This window comes from Heloderma suspectum, chromosome 3, assembly GCF_057233095.1.
Source record: "Heloderma suspectum isolate Gila_16-S chromosome 3, 16-S_ref, whole genome shotgun sequence".
Lineage (NCBI taxonomy): Eukaryota > Metazoa > Chordata > Lepidosauria > Squamata > Helodermatidae > Heloderma > Heloderma suspectum.
The window spans coordinates 215444578-215463406 of record NC_139460.1 but is presented as its reverse complement, the minus strand read 5'-3'; the positions used below and the strand labels follow the sequence as shown (position 1 = coordinate 215463406).

The 18829-nt window shown below is 42.6% G+C and overlaps 1 protein-coding gene across 2 annotated transcripts in view; it reads left to right on the top strand.

The window, feature by feature from the left end:
- Positions 1–18829, top strand: part of ADAMTS14 (ADAM metallopeptidase with thrombospondin type 1 motif 14) — a 119051-nt gene that overhangs the window by 47527 nt on the left and 52695 nt on the right. The gene's annotated exons all lie outside the window — the stretch shown is intronic.

The following is an 18829-nucleotide window of genomic DNA, read 5'->3' as shown; positions in this document are numbered from 1 at the left end:
GACAGCTGCCTTTTCAGATGGAAAAAAGCCCCATTGGAAAGCTTAATGAGCTAAAAGAAAAGATCAGTAAAAAGAGAAAACATGACCTCTTTGGGTAAGACACAAAACGGAATAGTTTACCAAAGCATTATTTCCTTCATCAGTCTTCAGGCGGGCCTTTTTCTTTCCCTTTTCTTTGTTCCTGCTTCTAGTTCTGACACTTTCTTTTTGCAGCCTTGTCAAGTCTCCGGCACTTGGTGAGCAACACCCACAGTTTAATGGCCTCACTCCCTAGTTATCCATCATTGGTGGTGACCTTTTGAGAGGCTTCTCTTTTGGTTGGACTCCCACTGTGCCATGATGTCATCGTGGGGTCTGCGGCACTTCAGAAGGTGTCTTGGCCTAGACAGCTTCCCAAGCATCTTTCCCCAGAATTTGACAAGGCTGTGTTCCGTTTTCCTTACTGTTGCCATAATACCAGAATCTAGCTTTTGTTTATTTCATATGAGCCAGAATGAAATTAAGGGGACAAAAGTGGTGATGGCCAACCTTGAAGGTAGTAAAAGAATTAGAGAGAGCTGCTGTTGCTTAGGGTGCAATCCTATGCACGTTTAGACGGAAAAAAGCCCTACAACTCCCAGCATTTCCCAGCTGGAATGGCTACCTGTGAAAGGTAGCCATTCCAGCAGGTTGCCCCCAGGTAAAATCTTGCTTCTGCCATGTGCTCACTAGGTGCCCTTTGGCAAGCCACCATTATCTTAGCCGCAGCCCCCCCTCCACCCAAATCTGCAATATGGAGAGGAAGGTAATACTATTCTGCCTCTGTCATAAGGATTTCTAAGATAATGTTTGTGAAATAGGGCTGCCTTTGAAAACTATTTGAAAATTTCAGTTAGTCCAAAATGTGGCCACCCACCACATCCAGCTCTGCAGGTGTGAATATATCACACCTGTGCTGAGAGAACTGTGCTGGTCTTCAGTTTGTTTCAAAGCACTTTGAGGCCCTAAATGTCCTGCATGTTGGAGCACATCTTCAGGAGCACACCTCCCATGTGAATGTCTCTGTACAGTAAAGTTTCATGGTGGAAGCCTCCATCAGGTAAATAAATAAGCCTGGCTCATAATTGAGCAGGGGTGGGCAACTTGTGGCCCTCAAGATGTTTTGGCCTACAACTCCCGTGGCCTCCCACCATTGGCTAAGCTGGCTAGGCCTGATGGCAGTTGTAGGCCAAAAGATCTGGAGGGCTACAAGTTGTCTAACCCTGCAATAAAGTTTAAGAGGTGTTCTCTAGCTTCTACCAGGTCAGCTTCTGGTCACACTGAGACAACATTTTCATCAAGAGTTTTCTGTATGCAAAGTCTGTGTTCTATCACTGACTTAAGGACTTTTCCAAGGGTGTGTGTGTGTGTGTGTGTGTGTGTATATATATACATCTTCAGCTCCAAATATTTTCTTTGTTTAGTTAGGATAAGGGGCAGGACTTTCCTGGTGGTGGCAGGAAGTTATTGAACTCCCTCCCCAGGTCATTTAATTTCCTCTCCAGAGAAATTTGTTGGAGCAGCTCCATTTTATTTATTTATTTATTGTATTTTTATCCCGCTCCTCAGGCAAAAAAGGCTCCTGGAGCAGCTTACAATCAAAGAACAAAGAAGACAGTCCCTGCCCGCAGGCTTACACTCTAAAAAAGACACGACACACAAGGAAAAGGCAACGGGGAGGGGAGAAAAAAGAGGTAGACTGTCAGCAGGGCTGGTGGGATGGCCCTGCTCCCCCCCTCATCTCCCAAAGGAGGGGCAGTCCAACTGGATTAGGCCCTTTGCCTGCTCCCTCACTCCTTCTTCCCCATAGAGCCATGGATGGCAGTTAGCTCGGGGGGGGGGGTGTCCAACTGGAGCAGGCCCTGATGTTCCTTTTGCCTGCTCCCTCGCTCCAAAAACATCCATTTTTGCCATGAAAAGAATCTGGAAGACTGTTTTATTTCAATGTCCATTTTGGCGTCAGCTCCGAATTACTGTGATGTTTGACCTCTTACCAGTGGCTGAAAATTGGTTTGTAATTTTATTTATTTTTGCATTTAGCTGCTGTATTGTTGGTTGATTTGTATTTTTACTGGTATATAGCAATGAAATATAGTATCATTTGATCTATCATAAGGCACCCTGTTTGCGGGATGGTAACGAAAAAATAATATAAAGTGCTTTGAATACTTTCAAGTTGCTATATAAATGCTGAGTGATATATGTGAAGACACCAGCCATTGCATGAAGGAGACTGATGTTAGTAATGAAAGATGAGAGGATGCTTGAGGTTAGCTTTACTCAGAAGTAGCTTGTTCACTCTCTTTCTTTCTCAGATAGGAAATATGTTAGTGGAATGCACTCTTAAGCAGAATGCCCTGGGCTTTTGTGGGGCGGGTGACCCACGAGGAGCAAGGCGGTGTTTAGAGTTCATCAGAAAGGAACACACATGGGAGCTAGCACCTATAAATCACAACCTGACCAAGACCACACAAATGAACACTAATCCTATTAGTTCAAGGCAAGGCTGAAGAGGAGAGGCTTGGTTAGGCTATTGTCAGATGGGAAGAAGAAAGGATTTGATGAACTGGTAGCTTGGGCGAGCGGAGACCACAGCATGAATAGAAAGAGAATATGTGAGGCCTGCACTGAGAGCTCATCAATAAATACATCACATATTTCTTTCTTATTCTCTCAAGGTTATTCCTTCAGCAGAGTTCCCATGAAAGCGTGTTGTCTCAGACACATTGTGTCAGTTGGAGAACTTCAGCATACTATGCATTTATTGATTGTTTGAATTTGTACCCCACCTTTCCACCAAACAAATAACAATAATAAAAATGAAGATTAAAATGAATGTAGGACTTTTTTACATGAGGCAGTTATTGTGCACTTGTCAATTCCTGCTCATGGTTGTTTACAGGTTCTTCAGATGGCATTGTGACCCTCCAGCTTCACTCCTCTGTCTAACCAGCACTTTTGGTGAATTTTTTTTTAGAGCAGGGAAAATGTGGCATTTAACTGTGAAAGCAAAAAAAAAAAAAGCCTCTCTTTTTTTCACTTATGTATTTGCACTGTTCTGCTATACCACATTGTCACCTAGAGGTTATATAGTGGAAAAGCAGGGAAGGAAACACTCCTTGTGTAGAGCTCAGGTCTCAATTCTGTGAGGAAACTGAACACAGATACAGCAGATTAACAGTTGATTAACAGCCTCATGTGGAAAAGCTCTTAGTTAAAAACAATCATAAAAACAAATAGATTAAGAAGACAATTTAAAAACAAAACAGTTAAAGAAATGAAAAACCCAGTGGAACCTGCTTCAGCAACTGCTTACAGACCAAAGGCCTGCTTGAATAAAAATGTATTTGCTGGCTAGTGGAAAGAAAACAGAGAGGAAGCCAACCTTGCCTTCCTCTGCAGGGAGTTCCAGCGTCTGGGAGCAGCCACCAAGAAGGCTCTCTCTCTCACATTCCCATCAAACATGCCTCTGATTGTGATGGGACCGAGAGAAGGACTTGCGCAGAAAATCTTAACATCCAGGCAGGGTCATATGGGAGAATGTGGTCTTTCAGATACCCTGCTCCCAAGTTGTATAGGGCTTTATAGGCCAGCACTTTGAATTGTGCTCTTTATATACTGCCCATCAACATTGGTTTTCAGGGCAGTTTACAAATAAAATGATAAAAACTGCACATTAATAAAAAAATGCAATAAAAACATAAAAAACAGTTAAAACAGCATGGTTTTAAAAAGATTTAAATGTCCTTAAAAAGACACAAGATAGTAGTGCACATACCACACAAAGCTTTCCTGGGGAGGAAGATCCAAAGGCGGGTGCCACAACTGAAAAGGGCCTCTCCCTGGTTGCCAGTTGCCTCACATCAGATGGCAGGGGCACTCAGAAGAGGGCATGAGTAGATGACTGCAGCATATGGGCAGGTTCATGTGGGAGCAGGTGCTCCTTCATTTGCTTGGGGCCCAACCCATGTAGGGCTTGGTAGATAAGCACCAGCATTTTGAATGGTGCTCTGAAATGGTCTGGGAGTCAGTATCGTTATTTCAATACCAGCAAGTTATGTTCCCAACTACTCTCCCAGTCGGAACTCTAGCAGCTGCAAGTTTCTAGACTGTCTTCAAGGGCAGCCCCATATGTGGTGAGACTGTCCCTATCCAGGAAATGATACAGTTGGCACACCACCCTAAGCTGTTGAAAGGTGCATCGGGTCACTGAGGTTACTTGAGCTTCCAATGACAAAGCTGGATCTAGGAGCACCCACAAACTGTGGATCTGGTCCTTCTGCGGGAAGTGCAACCTAAAATGAGTTCAACTCCATCTCCCCAGACAGAGGAACCATCTATCTACCAACCATTGTCTTGTTGGACTGAATTTCAGTTTGTTGAATAAGCTTATAGTTGTGTTGTATGAAGGATGTTTCTTGTAAAGTAAACTATATCTTTAAAAATCCAGGAACCCTCCCTAATACAGAAAAAGAGAAGATGCGTTTCTGCTAAATATTCAGGCCAATGGAGGGGAAAACATTGACTAATGCTTTCCACCGCCGCTTTGTATACTGCCAGTTCTCAGTTATTATAAGATAAAAGTATTATTTTGGCTTCTGGTGTTCAATTCCTTATTGCTTTTGGGTCTTTTATTTTTAATTTGTGGGTATGAAGGCTAGACATCTTTTATGTCCTCCTGCCCCCAGATAAAAGATTCTCTAATTAACAACTATAATATCTACAGTTACAGCATTGTAATAAATACCAATTATTGGAATGCTATGATATGGCTTGGGTTGGCGGTGGAGAAGAGAGTTCATGAGAAGTTGCAGAGAGATGTCTAGATGCTCTTCCATGTTGAAACTTTAGGATGGACTAACTCACATGACCAAATTGGGGCTGTTTGCCCCTGCCCCCAGCCAGTGTGTGTGTTCCCAGATAAAATGTGGTAAATTCCTTTGTGTAAGTCAATCATGCGCAATTATTTTCCACAATTATTAATTCCTGGTCTACTTGCAGTGAGCAAGATACATTTTCTTACATAGCTTATCTCAGTCATGCCAGAAAATTGGCATTTTACTGGCATGATGGGCATAGTCATGTTATGGCATAGTCTTGCCATGATGGGCAGGTTCTTACAAGTGGCTCATCATGTATATGTCAGTCTAGCCTGGAGAAATACACAGTTTCTGTTCCACTACCCAAAGTACCTACACAGATTGAAACTGATCCAGTTTGCAATTATACTTTCCTTGATCCAGAGTCATGAATATGCTCCTGAGTGCAGGTGGGTCTCTGCGCATGCAAGTGTGTGTGTGTGTGTGTGTGTGTGCGCGTGCACGTATGCAGGTGGAATAGATCTGTGTATACAAAAGAATGCAGATGGAGACCTCCTTCCTCAATTGAAATTAATGGAAAAGCTATTCCAGTTGGGACTGCTCTGGGCATAGCTACACTACAGACCTGCATGTTTTTATCAGTTTAATCTCAAGACTTCCCCCAAAGAGTCTTGGGATTGTAGCTTGGTGAAGGTGAATATTCTCCAACATCCCTAACCATAGTTTTCTGGGGAGAGACAAAATGTCCAGAAGGGATCACTCGATTGGACTGATGATCTTCATATTACTCTTCACCCTTTCTTTGTATTGTGGAAGTGTGGATTCATTTTAATAGTGTCTCAGTGAGAGATATGGATGGTGAGAGAATTCTTGGAGAGGATTTATGATGGTTATGGTTTTTGTATTGAGGTAGCACAGTTGAAGGCTGGGGAATTTTTGTGGTATGAAAAGTATGTGGAAATGAGAAAGAAATTGATTTCTACACATCCTTACTGAACGTTGCACCAGGTGTACAAGAGGGCTACTGTATACAAGCACATGCTTAGCATTGCCTCATGTACTGGGAAATATGTTGATCTTCCAATGTTTAAGTGCAGTTTGAAAGAACAACAAGTCTTACATAGGGCTGTTGTGAATGAAATTTGAGCTGGCTTGTTTCCTCCAGTCTAAATATTTTGACCCTTTTAAATTATTGAACTCATTGCAGTTGTTTGGAAGATGTATCCTAATTAATTGCATTGTCTTTCAGGAAAGTGGAAGTCCCGTGCATTGCAATGACATTGACAACATCGGGACAAAGTGTGCCTTTGCCCATGAGCTGTTGATGTGGAAGTGAAGTCTATATTTAGGACAGGATGATGACTGGATACTCTTGCATTGCCATGGGATCATGGTTCCCTTGTGACTGTAAACAATAATTGTTCAGGTTTATGTGATGTTGCTATGAAATTTGTCCTAAAAATAAAGTGTATTCCTATTAGGGCAGTTTTTCAGGCTACAATCCAGACATCCATTTCTTAGGAGTAAGTCCCAATATGCTCAGTAGTGCCTACTCCTGAATAAACATGTGTAGGATATCACTGTAGGGCTGCAATCATATATCCATTTACTGGGAAGTAAGCCCTATTGAGTTCAGTGGGGCTTATGTCTGAGTACACATGTGTAGGATTGCACTGTAAAAGCTGTAAGCCCAGTAAAAGTTCAAATAAACTGACTTTTATGAAAGCCATTTAAAATGCTTTACTTTGTTCTATTAACATGTGGCATATACAGTACACCAAGGCAGAGAATAGATCCGGATCTACTAGTAGTACACAAAAATTCCTAGCCTCAGCTTCTAGCATTTTACTAGAATTCTAAAGACCCAAACTTCCCTTTTTATAGACTATAAATGCATGCATGGATGTTTTTAGTCTTCCAAAATGCAGAAATAAATTTGAAAAAGGTGAGTGCAAAAATGTTAAAAGGTCAGATACCTGCTGCTATGCACAGTGTGTGCAGGTGTATTACTTTTAAAAGTCAGCAATGTGAAAAGGTGCTGACAAAATCAAGTTCAGGGTGCACAGGGGCTCCCTACATGGGACATGACTGTGCTTGGAAGGGAAGGAATGGGCTGTGGACAGCCAAAAGGCCACTGAGGTCTTCTTGCCACCTTGAATGTTCAGGTTTTGGACTCAAACCTGAAACCAACTCCCATGAACAGATCTAGTTTATGTTGGGATACAGTGGGTAGAAATGTGTGTGTGATCCCTGGATTCTTTGGGTCCAGAGTCCTTGGAAGTGTTAATTTATCTATTTTTGTAATAGATAGTTCACAATATACAAATGTGCAATCTGACATTCATTGTTTATAGTTCCTTCTATGTTTGGGAAAGTCCCAATAGGTAAATTAAGCTAATTCTTTTGCACTTGCGGGCATAACAAGGAATAGGCAGAGTAGAACTAGGGCTTTCTTCACACGGAGTGTTTATCCTGCGATTGAGATGGCTCTCTTTCGGACGTTTGTGGGCTCTTTACATGACAGCATGAACCTCCAAGGTGTCTCCTGTGCTAAATGCCCTTTGTTCCGTTTTTAAATAGATCGCAGGTAATGAGCTATCAAATTACCCTGTTGTGTTCCGCTTGAGTTCCCTCTGTGAAAAGAGGCAAAGCAGAAAGAACAGGAGCGAGATCAATGAAAGACTGTGGAAGACTCATATACGGGGAGAAGGAGGGGGAAAGGGGAGGGGGAAATGGAAGCGGGTGAAAAAGGGAGTAGTTGTGATCCTGCATTTCAAATGGAAGGAGAAAGCCCCATTTTAAATGCAGGATTTTAGGCTGGTGTAGAGATGCCCTAAGTTTGTCTGTCTGCCAAAACCCAGAAGTTCATGGCCACTAGTGACTTTTACTCTGATAGTATGAGCCCACCTGGAAAGGGGAAAGATGCCTGGAATAATACCTAGATGTCTGTATCTAGATGTGACTTGCTGATGTTGGGAGTTTTAAAAATGGTGCTGTAAGAAATGAGAGAAGTTTTTATTCAAATATTAAGTTCAGAGCACCTATATTTCCAAATGTGTGGAAGAGCAAAACTCTTTCCTCATTGATCTTCTACATGGGACTGGAAGGGCAGGGAGGCATTTCAGGCAGCTGTCTGTGAGCTTGTGGGGTTTTCATGGGGAGGGCCCACTTTTTCTGCCACCTTAATCTGATTAGAGGGAGAAAATCCTTCCTGCCATATCCCCACAATGATCCAAGTTCAAAACTGTAACAGTTACCATTTGGCACTAATGAGGTGGCCTGATGACCTGCGGCGGCCCAAACATTGGCTTTGTAGATATCTGGAATACTATCCAGGATCAATTGGGGGAATGTTACATGCAAATACCTAGAATTTGTTATCGGCTTGCCATTAATTGCATTCAACATTGTTGACAGTAGTCACAATTATACTGCTTTTAAAAATAAGAATAATATAAGAAACCTTATGAATTGTGTGATTATGTGTGTGTGTTTTATAACAAAATCAGCTTTACCGCAAACTTAGTGATACTGGATCTTAAAGGAAGTCCCTTTCCTCCTCTGTTATAATTAATGCTGTGTCCCTAATTTGTTGGTATATCTTTGCATGGCCAGCTCAGATTCCCGCCAAATAACTTTTTCCCTCTGCATTGTGGTCTCCATCACACAGGAGGCAATCATATTCTTTTTTTTGTTGTTGTTCTTTTAAATGGACATAAAATGGACACACAGTACCATGGCTCCTTTCCCCATATACTCAGCAAGACATCCCAATCAGTCTATTTTTTATTTATATACTGTTAAACATAAAATTATTACAGTGGCATACAACATTATAATCACAACAATACAAATACAGAACAAAGATAAAACAATAACATAATACAACCAGTATACGTAGCTGGGTCACACTATAGGGAAAGCCTGAGTGAGCAGATATGTCTTAAGCAGGGGCCTAAAATGCAAATGGTCAATGCCTGCCTAATATTAATGGGGAAGGAATTGCAACAGGGCAGGACTTGCAACACTAAAAGCTCTGTTCTTGGTAGTCATAAGGAGGAGTTCTGGAGCACGTGGCACTACCAAAAGTACCTCTCCTGGGGATGGCAGTGACTGGGTAGGGAGACAAAGGATCACATTATCTGTAGGGTAACCTGGTCTCCAGTTTTTTAGGGCTTTATATACCAGTAACAAAACCTTGAACTTGGCCTGGTAGCACAGTGGCGGCAACCAGTGCAGTTCTTTCAGGTATTACATCTGTTGAAGTGATGCTCTAGTTAACAGCCTCACAGCTACATTCTCACTATCTGCAGTTTCTGGAACAACCCCAAGGGAATCCCCACATAGAGTGCATTGCAGTAGTCCAGTCTTGAGGTTACCAGTGCTTGAACTACTGTGGTCAAGCTATCCTGGTCCAAGAACAGCTGTAACGATCATACCAGCTGAGGCTGGAAAAAGGCAGTCCTAGTCACTGAGGTCACCTGGCTTTCAAGAGACAAAGATGGATCCAGGAGCACCCCTAGGCTATCCACCTGGTCTTTCAGAGGAGAGCAACCCCATCCAGAATAAGCAAATAGCCTATATCCTGTGGAGCCCTGGAACCACTCACCCACAGAGCATCTGCCTTGCTAGGATTCAAGTTCAGTTTATTAGCCCTCATCCAGCCCATCACGGTGTCCCAAGTATGGCTCCACATGATTCAGATGTTATAGAGAAATAGAGTTGGGTATCATCAGCATACTGATGACACTTCATCTTAATGACCACTCCCAATAGCTTCATATAGATGTTGGGGATGATATTGTGCCCTGTGGCACCTCATAGTACAAATGCCAGAGGGTTGAAAAGCACTTCACCAGTGCCACTCTCTGGAAATGACCAGTAGGTAGGAATGGAACCAGTGCAGTGCCCCCAATACCCATTCCACAGACCCAGTCCAGGAATATACTATGCTCAGTGGTATCAAAAGCCACAGAGAGATTGAGAAGAAGAAGCAAGGTCACACTCCCTTTATCCCTCTCTTGATAAAGGTCATCCACCAGGCCTGAACCCAGACTGAAATGGGTCTAGAAGATAATCAATATCCTCCTCCAAGAATGTCTGTATGTCTATCATGTAAATAGAATATTTTGCTATTGGGGATGCAAGGAAGCATTGTGCAAAGGACAAAATGCAATTGTGGCATGCTTTCCATTATCATGGAAATTAGCTTTTTCTTGTTTCATATCTTTATACCAAACCAGACTCAGGCTTTTCTAAACAGCTGGGTACACAACGTCTCCTATTGTATCTTCTCTTCATCCAGTATAACCAATCCCTTGTTCTTGTGCCTCCTTAACAAGCAGACTATAGTTTATCACTAAAGAACATGTATAATGTGCACACCTCAGAATCTTGCAAATACTGATTGCGCTATTTCTTGTGCTCTTAGAATATCTGTGCTTCGTACATCATTATTTCCCAACTATTTATTCTTCTTGGAGAAGTATGTTCCTTCCACCACAATATTTTTGAAAGTATTCTAGGTTGTTTGTGAAAATAGAACACATTATATTAGCATCTTTCTTGAACTGAAATTGGTGTTTTCAGCCAGGTATTTTGCTTCCCTCTTCCCAAGCTCTGGGATGTTCAGAGCAATGTTTGCAGAGTCAATTTGTTTTGAAGGAGAGAAGGTTATGGTGCCCTTGTAATCAGTCTGTTCACAAATGTATAGGATAAGATGGGATCCCCTGCCACACACACACACACACACACACACACATACACACACACATACACACCAGTCTCCCCAACAATGCATGTTGCTCAAACTCATGTAATGGCCATGTAGTTGTTATATGGAAGGATTTCTTATATTAGTTATAGAGTTTGAACTGCAGCTTGCAGCTTTAGATAATCAATAGTTTTGCTTCTTTACTTTGCATTTTTCACTAAGCCATCAACCATGTATTGTGGCCTGCTGATGTTTGACAATCCCTCCCCTCCCCATTTCTTGCAGCTGATACTACGTGTCAAAAACTGGAGGTGTATTGAGCCCTAGTGGGCTTTCACAGTCTGTTACAGGTTGTGCAGGCCTGATATAATTATTTGGATGACAGGGTTGGGCTGAAATTGCTCTTTCTGTTTTGCCACCTTACTTGGAGGTGGAGAAACAGCAGGCCCGGTGTCAAGGATAGGCATGGTTGGGCACTTGCCAAGAGCCCACACGCCAGTAGGGTCCCACTGGCAAGAATCTCCTGGAGTTGCTGCTCCTCTTCACCCATGCGACCTGCTTGTTCACCTGTACCTCTCGCTCCTGCCCAGATAACAGCGGCAGTGAGAAGGAGGAGCAGTAGGTGCCACGGCCTACTTACTCGCTGTCTGTCAAGCAAGCAAGTAGAGAAACAGGAGAAGGAGCCATAGCAGCTGGTGGCAACGGCAGTGAAAAGGTAGACTCACTGAGGGAGGGGCCCCACTCAGAGTGTCTTGCCCAAGGCCTCTCAAAAGCTTGGAGCCAGCACTGAGAAACAGGGTGCCCAATTTGTCTATTTTTGAGGGCTGGGGTTACCCATTCTCCTCCCAGAGGGCAATAGCATCTATGGTATGTCTTGACATAGTTTTGCCTTCAGGAAGGAGACCTGGTGGCTGCCCTGAGGAGCTCTTTCTTTTCCTCTTTCTTTCCCCCTTTTTCTTTCTCCCCCACAGCATGTGACAACATGTCCTTGGAGGATTGAGGCTCCTATTTACCATAAATTACCTCTTCATCTCATACTCCACTCATACTTCCCACCCACCCACACACACTTACATGCTTCCCTTTCCCCTTTGTACTCCACTCCCCCACTTCCTTATATATTAAGAGAGGGGAGGTGGAGTAAGAAGAGGGAAGAGAGGGAGGGGTAGAGAGAGTGCACACTTTTAAAACTTGTTTGCTGTGCCTTTTAAAAACAACAAAACAAAGTAAAACCTCCCCAAAATATTTTGGGATATTTCCTCAAAAGCCCCCCCCCCCTTCTGATGCACCTTCAACTGCCCAAACGGCACTGTTTAGGGACCAAAACAGCTTGATCTAAACCATTTTGGCCCACACCTTAGTGCTGGAAGCTGTGTAGCAGAAAATAGATGAATTTTCCAACCCTACTATTCTGTTATTGGGGGTTGGACTCTATGGTCTTATAGGCCCCTTCCAACCCTACTACTACTCCTCTATGAATCTAGAACTGGCTTAAGATACTCAATTTAGATAAAATTCAAAACTCCTGGAATAAAGCATACTTACCACATTATGTTAAAAAGCAACTTAATCCCAAAGCTAACGATACTTTCCAGGCAGGGAACACTCTGCGTGATGTGTGGCACAAGACCTTGTTTGGCAAGGAACAGACATTGGCTGCTACAGGGAGATGAAATAGCTGCTGCCAAAGGAGGAAGAGGGAAAAAACAGAGTGTTGGGTGGTGGTTGTTTTGTCCTTTATGAAGAAAGCAGGGGAATATAGTATAATGATGGATTGTGTTCATGGATTGTGTCTTTTGGGTTGGGTTAATTGTTTATTTAAGCATTTTTTAGTTTTAAAGGAAGAGCTATTCAGAACCCCGCAAAATCCTCCTCCCTTTTCCAAAAGCACAAAACCTGTATAATCCCACTTCCCTCCATACCTTCCCATTTCTAATATATAACGAAAGGGTGGGAAGAAGAAAGTAGAGAGAGGGGAAAGGGTTTGTGTATGTGGGTGGGGCGGGAGCAGAGCATCAGTAGGAGATGAAGGGCACAATCCTATGCAGGTTTAGACAGAGAAAAAGTGCTATGACTCCAGGCATTCCCCAGCCAGCCATATTGACTGGGGAATGCTGGGAATTATAGGACTATTTTTCTGTCTAAACCTGCATAGGATTGCACCCGAAGAGGTTGTTTATTATAAAGAGGAACCTTAATTCTCCAGGGACATGTCCCATGCTTTAAGAAAATCCCCATGATAACAACTTTGGAGCAGAAAAAGTGCCAGAAAAAAAAGTTCTGCAGCCTGTGCACTGGGTCACCTCCCCTTCACTGCTGCAATCTTTGGTTATATTCCAGCACTTGGGCCAATCCCAAGTCATCACAAATGACTTCCCTTTGGGGCATCATTGACAGCTAAATGTCTTCATCTGATGGCATGGGAACCCAAAATTGACATGGGATGGCATGGGAACCTGACAAATGAATGGCAAGAGGATACATTGAAACTGGCCCAGCAGTGGATGATAAGGTATCATAGGCAAAGGGCTCGAAACAACTTCAAGGAAATCTGGGATGACTGTTTTTAAAAAGGTCATAGTAAGATCTTTAGGATTACGTCGTCACTACTCTGTCTTTATTTTGCATCCCCCCCCCATCCCTTTAGGATAAGGGTAGTGTTTTTTCCATTTAAAAGGGGGAATCTTCTCATACCTTTATCCTCTTCTACCAAATGACCTGCCTTTTATTTATTATTTGTTTGCTTATTTACTAAAGCATTTAGAATCCCACCTGTCCATTTAAAAAAACAACAACATCAAGCCAGCTAACATGTCATGTTGGAACTCTTAATGGGTATGTATATGACATATCCTTGGTTGGATTCTGTTACTTAAAACCACCTTTTTCTCTCTTTCAGCTTGATCTGTTCATTAAAAGGATTTGTACTGAGTAGAATCATTAGTCAGATCTTTCTCAATTTACTGTAAGTGGAGATTAAGTTTTTGCTGGTTCTGGAGTACAACTTTTCCTCCCACCTTTCTGTGACCTCCACTTTAACTTCTTAGTAAGTGTAGCCTAATGTTTATCTGTACTTTGGAGTAATGAATTGCACAGGTGAATCAGCCTGTTAAGTTTTTATAATGCTAATACAGGGTTTGGATGTCTGTCTGTGCACTGACATAATTCATTCTGTTGTACTATTCTCAGAGATACTGTAGTCTCTCTTATGTCATCAGTCCATATTTAGTGAATCCGTCTGCAGAGGGGGACTAGATGGAACGTGCTGCAGATTCCAGACAGTCCTTGTGGAAGTCCAGGGTCCAAAGGGCCAGAATCTTCAATACTATACTAGAAGACTTGCAATAGAATTTGGCACTAACTTCATTGTTATTTTAAAAATAGAATCATAGAATAATAGGGTTGGAAGGGGCCTACAAGACCATCAAGTCTAACCCCCTGCTCAGTGCAGGAAGCCTGATTCCCAGGCAGTCTCCCATCCAAGTACTAACCAGGGCTCACCCTGCTTACCTTCGAGATCAGACAAGATCAGGCTTTGTAGACTGCTATCATGTCTAGGCAACATTTATCACATGCCATTGCATAATATAGATGTAACATGAATCTAATACATATTAGCCAATTCCCAACACTCTCCCTGTTGCAATCTGTTCCCCAAATGCATTATATTTCCCCAGCATTTGCCATATTCTAATAAGGTCTACACTACAAAATGTTTCCTCCACATAGAGAACAAGATGGTAGGGAGAGGAGTTCTAATCTAGTCTAGACTCCTCCATCACATATTAGTTATGTCACACTGGGCTTCCAATTGGCTACTAGTCATGATGGCTCTGTATGACCTCCAATATCAGAGGCAGTATGCCTTGGAATACCAGTGGCTGGGAAATATGAGTGGGATGGTGCTGTTGCACTCATATGCTGCTTGTGTACTCCCTATTGGTAATCTGGTTGGTCACTGTGCAAACAGAATGTTGGACTTAGGACTTTGGTCTGATCGAGCTCTTCTTGTGTTTTTGGCTTTCTGCGTGTAAGGATTCCTTTTTCAGGAGGGAGCATTCAGTTGGGTGAGCCCCCAGCTGAAGTGGTACAGACTAGACACAAGTTTACCACCACATTGAAAATACAGATAATATGGCATTATGCTCTAAGGGGGAATGAGCATGGGAAGTGTGGGTGGGGGGTTGGAATTGAAAAAAAAACTGATGTCCCTCATGCCTCCATCCTTTAAAGTTGAGAGACCTTTAGCTAGTAACATTACAAGCATGAAAAGAGAGCGTTACTTGCATCACTCATTTTGCCTGTTGGAGTTGAACAGAGTTTATTTTCAGGGATAGTAAACTATACAGGGGGTGGTGGAAAAAAGCTTCTTTTCATAGATGGAAATAGGCTGCAACCTGTGCAACTTCCCATTGTATTTTCTTACTGTTGCATCACATTAAACTTGGGTGGTAGGCTCCGCAGTAAATTTAGTTGACAATAGAAAACCTCTTAATGTTTTCCTGTTTTGGGTTACCAGGGAAACATAATTGCAGACCGAGTTCCCCCAGGGGAGAATGTCTTTGATCCAAGTCATTCCTTAGTCAAGATTTTAACAAAGCTGAATCTTCCTGAATCCTCAGTAATGGCCAAAGTAGACATGCCATCCTCCCATTGCAAACGTACACCTGACACCTGCATGACAGGTGAGGGCTTTTGATTAAAGCAGAAACCCATCAGTGGAATGACTTTATTGTTTGAGACCCACCTGCAAGTTCCAATGCCTCTCTCAGATATGAAACCCCCTTGCCCATTTTTGTCCTAACAGCCTAAAACCTTAAATTATAACTAGAATTAGAAAGGGTCCTGCCACCTCCCGTTTCTGCTTTCGAGAAACCCCACTTCAGCTGTCAGGAGCTTAACAGAGTTTGATGCACGGACTGCATCAAAAGCCTGATCATGGTGCTTCCGCACCATCTCTTTGCATGAGGTGTGGCCCTTTTAAAAAGCATTCACGGAGCAGTTCTTCGTTATGACTTGCTACCCGCATTTGCATAGAACAACAGAGACACCGATTCTCTCCTCCCAGCAGTAAAAATATCCTCTGAGCAGCATAGCAATAAGTGCACATCTCGTTGCTGCCAGCGGTAACAGCTCTGCTCTTCCATTCAGAGCAAGCTTGACCACGCTTCAGGATACGCTGATCTCTGTGTAACTCTATCTTCCCTATTAACTGGGGGAAGGAGGACATAGCATCTCCTGCAGAGGGCTAATAGCCAAAGATTTCCTCTGCCCACACCTTTCATGTGAGACTGAATTCAAATCATATGCATGTACAGCAAATGCTTAATCCTCTTGGAGGTGGCCAGGGATGAGGAAAGGGATTGATTTAACAATGTGGGGTGAAGTGAAGTGCTACTGTTTGGCAGCCAACGTTTGTTTGCTTAGCTCAATGTTTAAAGCCGCATAGTTTTGCTCTCTCCTGTCCTTCTCTTCATTCTTTTTCCCTTTCTTTGACTCAGGCTGAGGCCGACCCGCTTGAGGTTTTGTTTTTAAGTTGCCAAAATGTTTCTGAAGACACTTCAGGTCAGGTCTGTCAAGTTCAGAGAGGAGCTGGCATTCTCTGTGCTAGTGAAATTTCTGGTTCTGTCCTCCCTTCTCCACCAACAGACATTATTTGTACCTGAAAGGCAAGCAGCTCACTCTTCTGCTATATGTTATTACTGATTGCCACCAGAGTCATTATGCTATCCCTTTCTTTTTCCTTAGTTTATTTTGTTAAGAGAACATCTGATCTTACTCATTTGCAAACTTAACTATCTGTATAATTATGGACACGATGCTGTGGGGTATATATTGTAGGACTCCCATGCCTTAGGAACTGCCTCCTTCCTACATTCTGTAGCAGCCTCTCACCCTGATCCAGAGAGATGTGTGCACAGCTGTCAGCCACCCACACACTGTCTTAGCATGCCAGCATCCAGCTATTCAGTAAGGGGTTTGTGTATGTGAGTTTTGGCAGTGTCACTCATTTGTTGGGAGAAAGAAGGGGGGGGGGTCTAGATTCAGTCCCTCCCTCCAAACAGGTGATTGGTGGTGGTGCTGTAGCTGATAATGCTGACCATAGTTTTGGAGCTGCACACACAGTTCCCAGTCCAGTTGATACAGAGACTCCGCACTGGAATTATGTATGAAACTCCCATTTGCTCATGTATTTCCCAGTCCATTTAGTAAGAAGTGTGTGGAAGTCTGCTTCTGCATATGCACCATCCTCTCTGGATCTTTGCATCTGCAGTTCACTGGGAATAATAATAGATGGTTGTTGTTGTTATCAATACTACTACTAATAATATAGCATTTGATTATATTTCTGCACTGCAGGTTAAAATGGCCAAAGGTGCATAGGAAGCGGAGTTCTTGGTGGCTACTCCCTACCTTTGGAAGACCTTTCCCCTAGAGATCTACATTCTGAGCTTTATTGTAGATTGACAAGATTTCAAGGAGTGTGGAAAATTGTGGTTCTGGGTCTCTCTTTATGCTTACTTTTCAACCACCAAATTATGTCTAGCTCACATATTTAAACCATTCATAGTCTGGAAATGCATGATAGGGCACAGGGAAAATATTTCTGCCTCTGATATGTGGAAAATATCAAAATTAGCTTGTTTACTTGCCAGTTATTAGGCTCCTTCCTTCCTTCCTTCCTTCCTTCCTTCCTTCCTTCCTTCCTTCCCCTCTGTAAAAGCAAAATCTATTTTTGATTTATACGGCTTGCATGTAGTAGTAGTAGTAGCAATGTTATTAATAATAACAATAATAGTAGTATTGGAAGAAAAGAAACTTCTATGCTGGGCACATTTAGAAGTGTCTGTAGTCTGTTTATTTTGACAGCTAAAGAAGCAGGGTTTGACGTTTTGCAGGTTAGGAAGGGTGTGTGTGTGTGAGTGAGAAAAATTGTGTGTGTGTGTGTGTGTGTGTGTGAGAGAGGGGTGTGTGTGTCAAAGCATACACATTACCTAATTGTTGTCTAGGGAGGGTCTGATCTAATTGTTGTCTAGGGTCTGATCTATGTTCAGCAAATAATGTCTAGCATCACTTGCCCAGTGTGAGTGAAGCTTGCCTTGGTCTCACTTGCCCACCCAATTGCTCCAGGGGCAGCTGATACTTGTCCTGCCCTGTAGTAAGCAGTGGGGGTTCTACTGATCTTGGGCTTAAGAGTTTGAGTTTGTGTATAGGTGGGAAGGGAGGGGAAGATTTCTCCTTCTGTCTCTTCTCCTCCACCAACTGTGAGTGTGTGCTTGTGTGTGTGTGTGTGTGTGTGAGAGAGAGAGAGAGGGGGGGGGTGGCCAGGAGATTAGCCAGTTTCCTTCTTAAAGGGGGTTTACTAACCACCATCAGATTCTGGTTTTGGGGTTTCCACCCCAAATAAGTAATACACATCCCGTTTCTCTATAAGGTGCACATGAACAGTTTCCTCTTGCTGGATGAATTCCATCCACTTCTTGGCACTTGCATCTGTTAAATTCTTGCAGTATGTTCCATGACTGATGATGAACTCGCCATGGGAAATCCAGCTGGTCTTGGTTCCTTTTGGTGATATCATCATCCAACCTTGTACCTTTATTTGCACATTTTGTTCATTCAAGATTGACCTGTTTATCGTAATGGAAGATGTTCCCAGCATCTGGCAAAGTAGCGAAGGGGCAGGGAGGAAAAGGAAAGGATGGGAGATTTTAGGAATGTCTACATGTTGCTGCTGAGAATACTTTTAAAATATTTAAAAGTGTCTGTGTACGTGTGTGTACATGAGTTAAATATTTAATCTGCTTCTACATCTTTAGATTTTCCACTAGAAAGCAACAATCATTCCATTATCATTAAGAAATACGAAGTATTTTCTTGTCTTTTCTAAAGAAAAAAAAAAAGCACTCTGGGTATATGGTGCTTTTTTAATAATGCAGCTCATTTTGCTTTAAAATGGTCTTTCCCTCCCCCAGTGAAACTCACGGAAGATTATTTTAACTGTACGCTATTTCCAATTCCTACAGCACATTCCTACTTACAAATGAAGGACTTTATTGAATGTGTGAAGGTATGAAAGGAGGGGCAAAAGGGAGGGGGGAGGAGCAAAAGAAGAGGAAGGGAGAGAGCTTTGGAGAGACCTCTTACAGGTCAGCCAGCATTTATTCAGCTTGTGAGTCAGGACTGATTGTAGGAAGTAGTTTATGCATGAAAGGTGGAAAGATTTAGGCTACCCTGGGAATTTCTCTTGAAGGTGGTACAAAAATTGGTACAATTA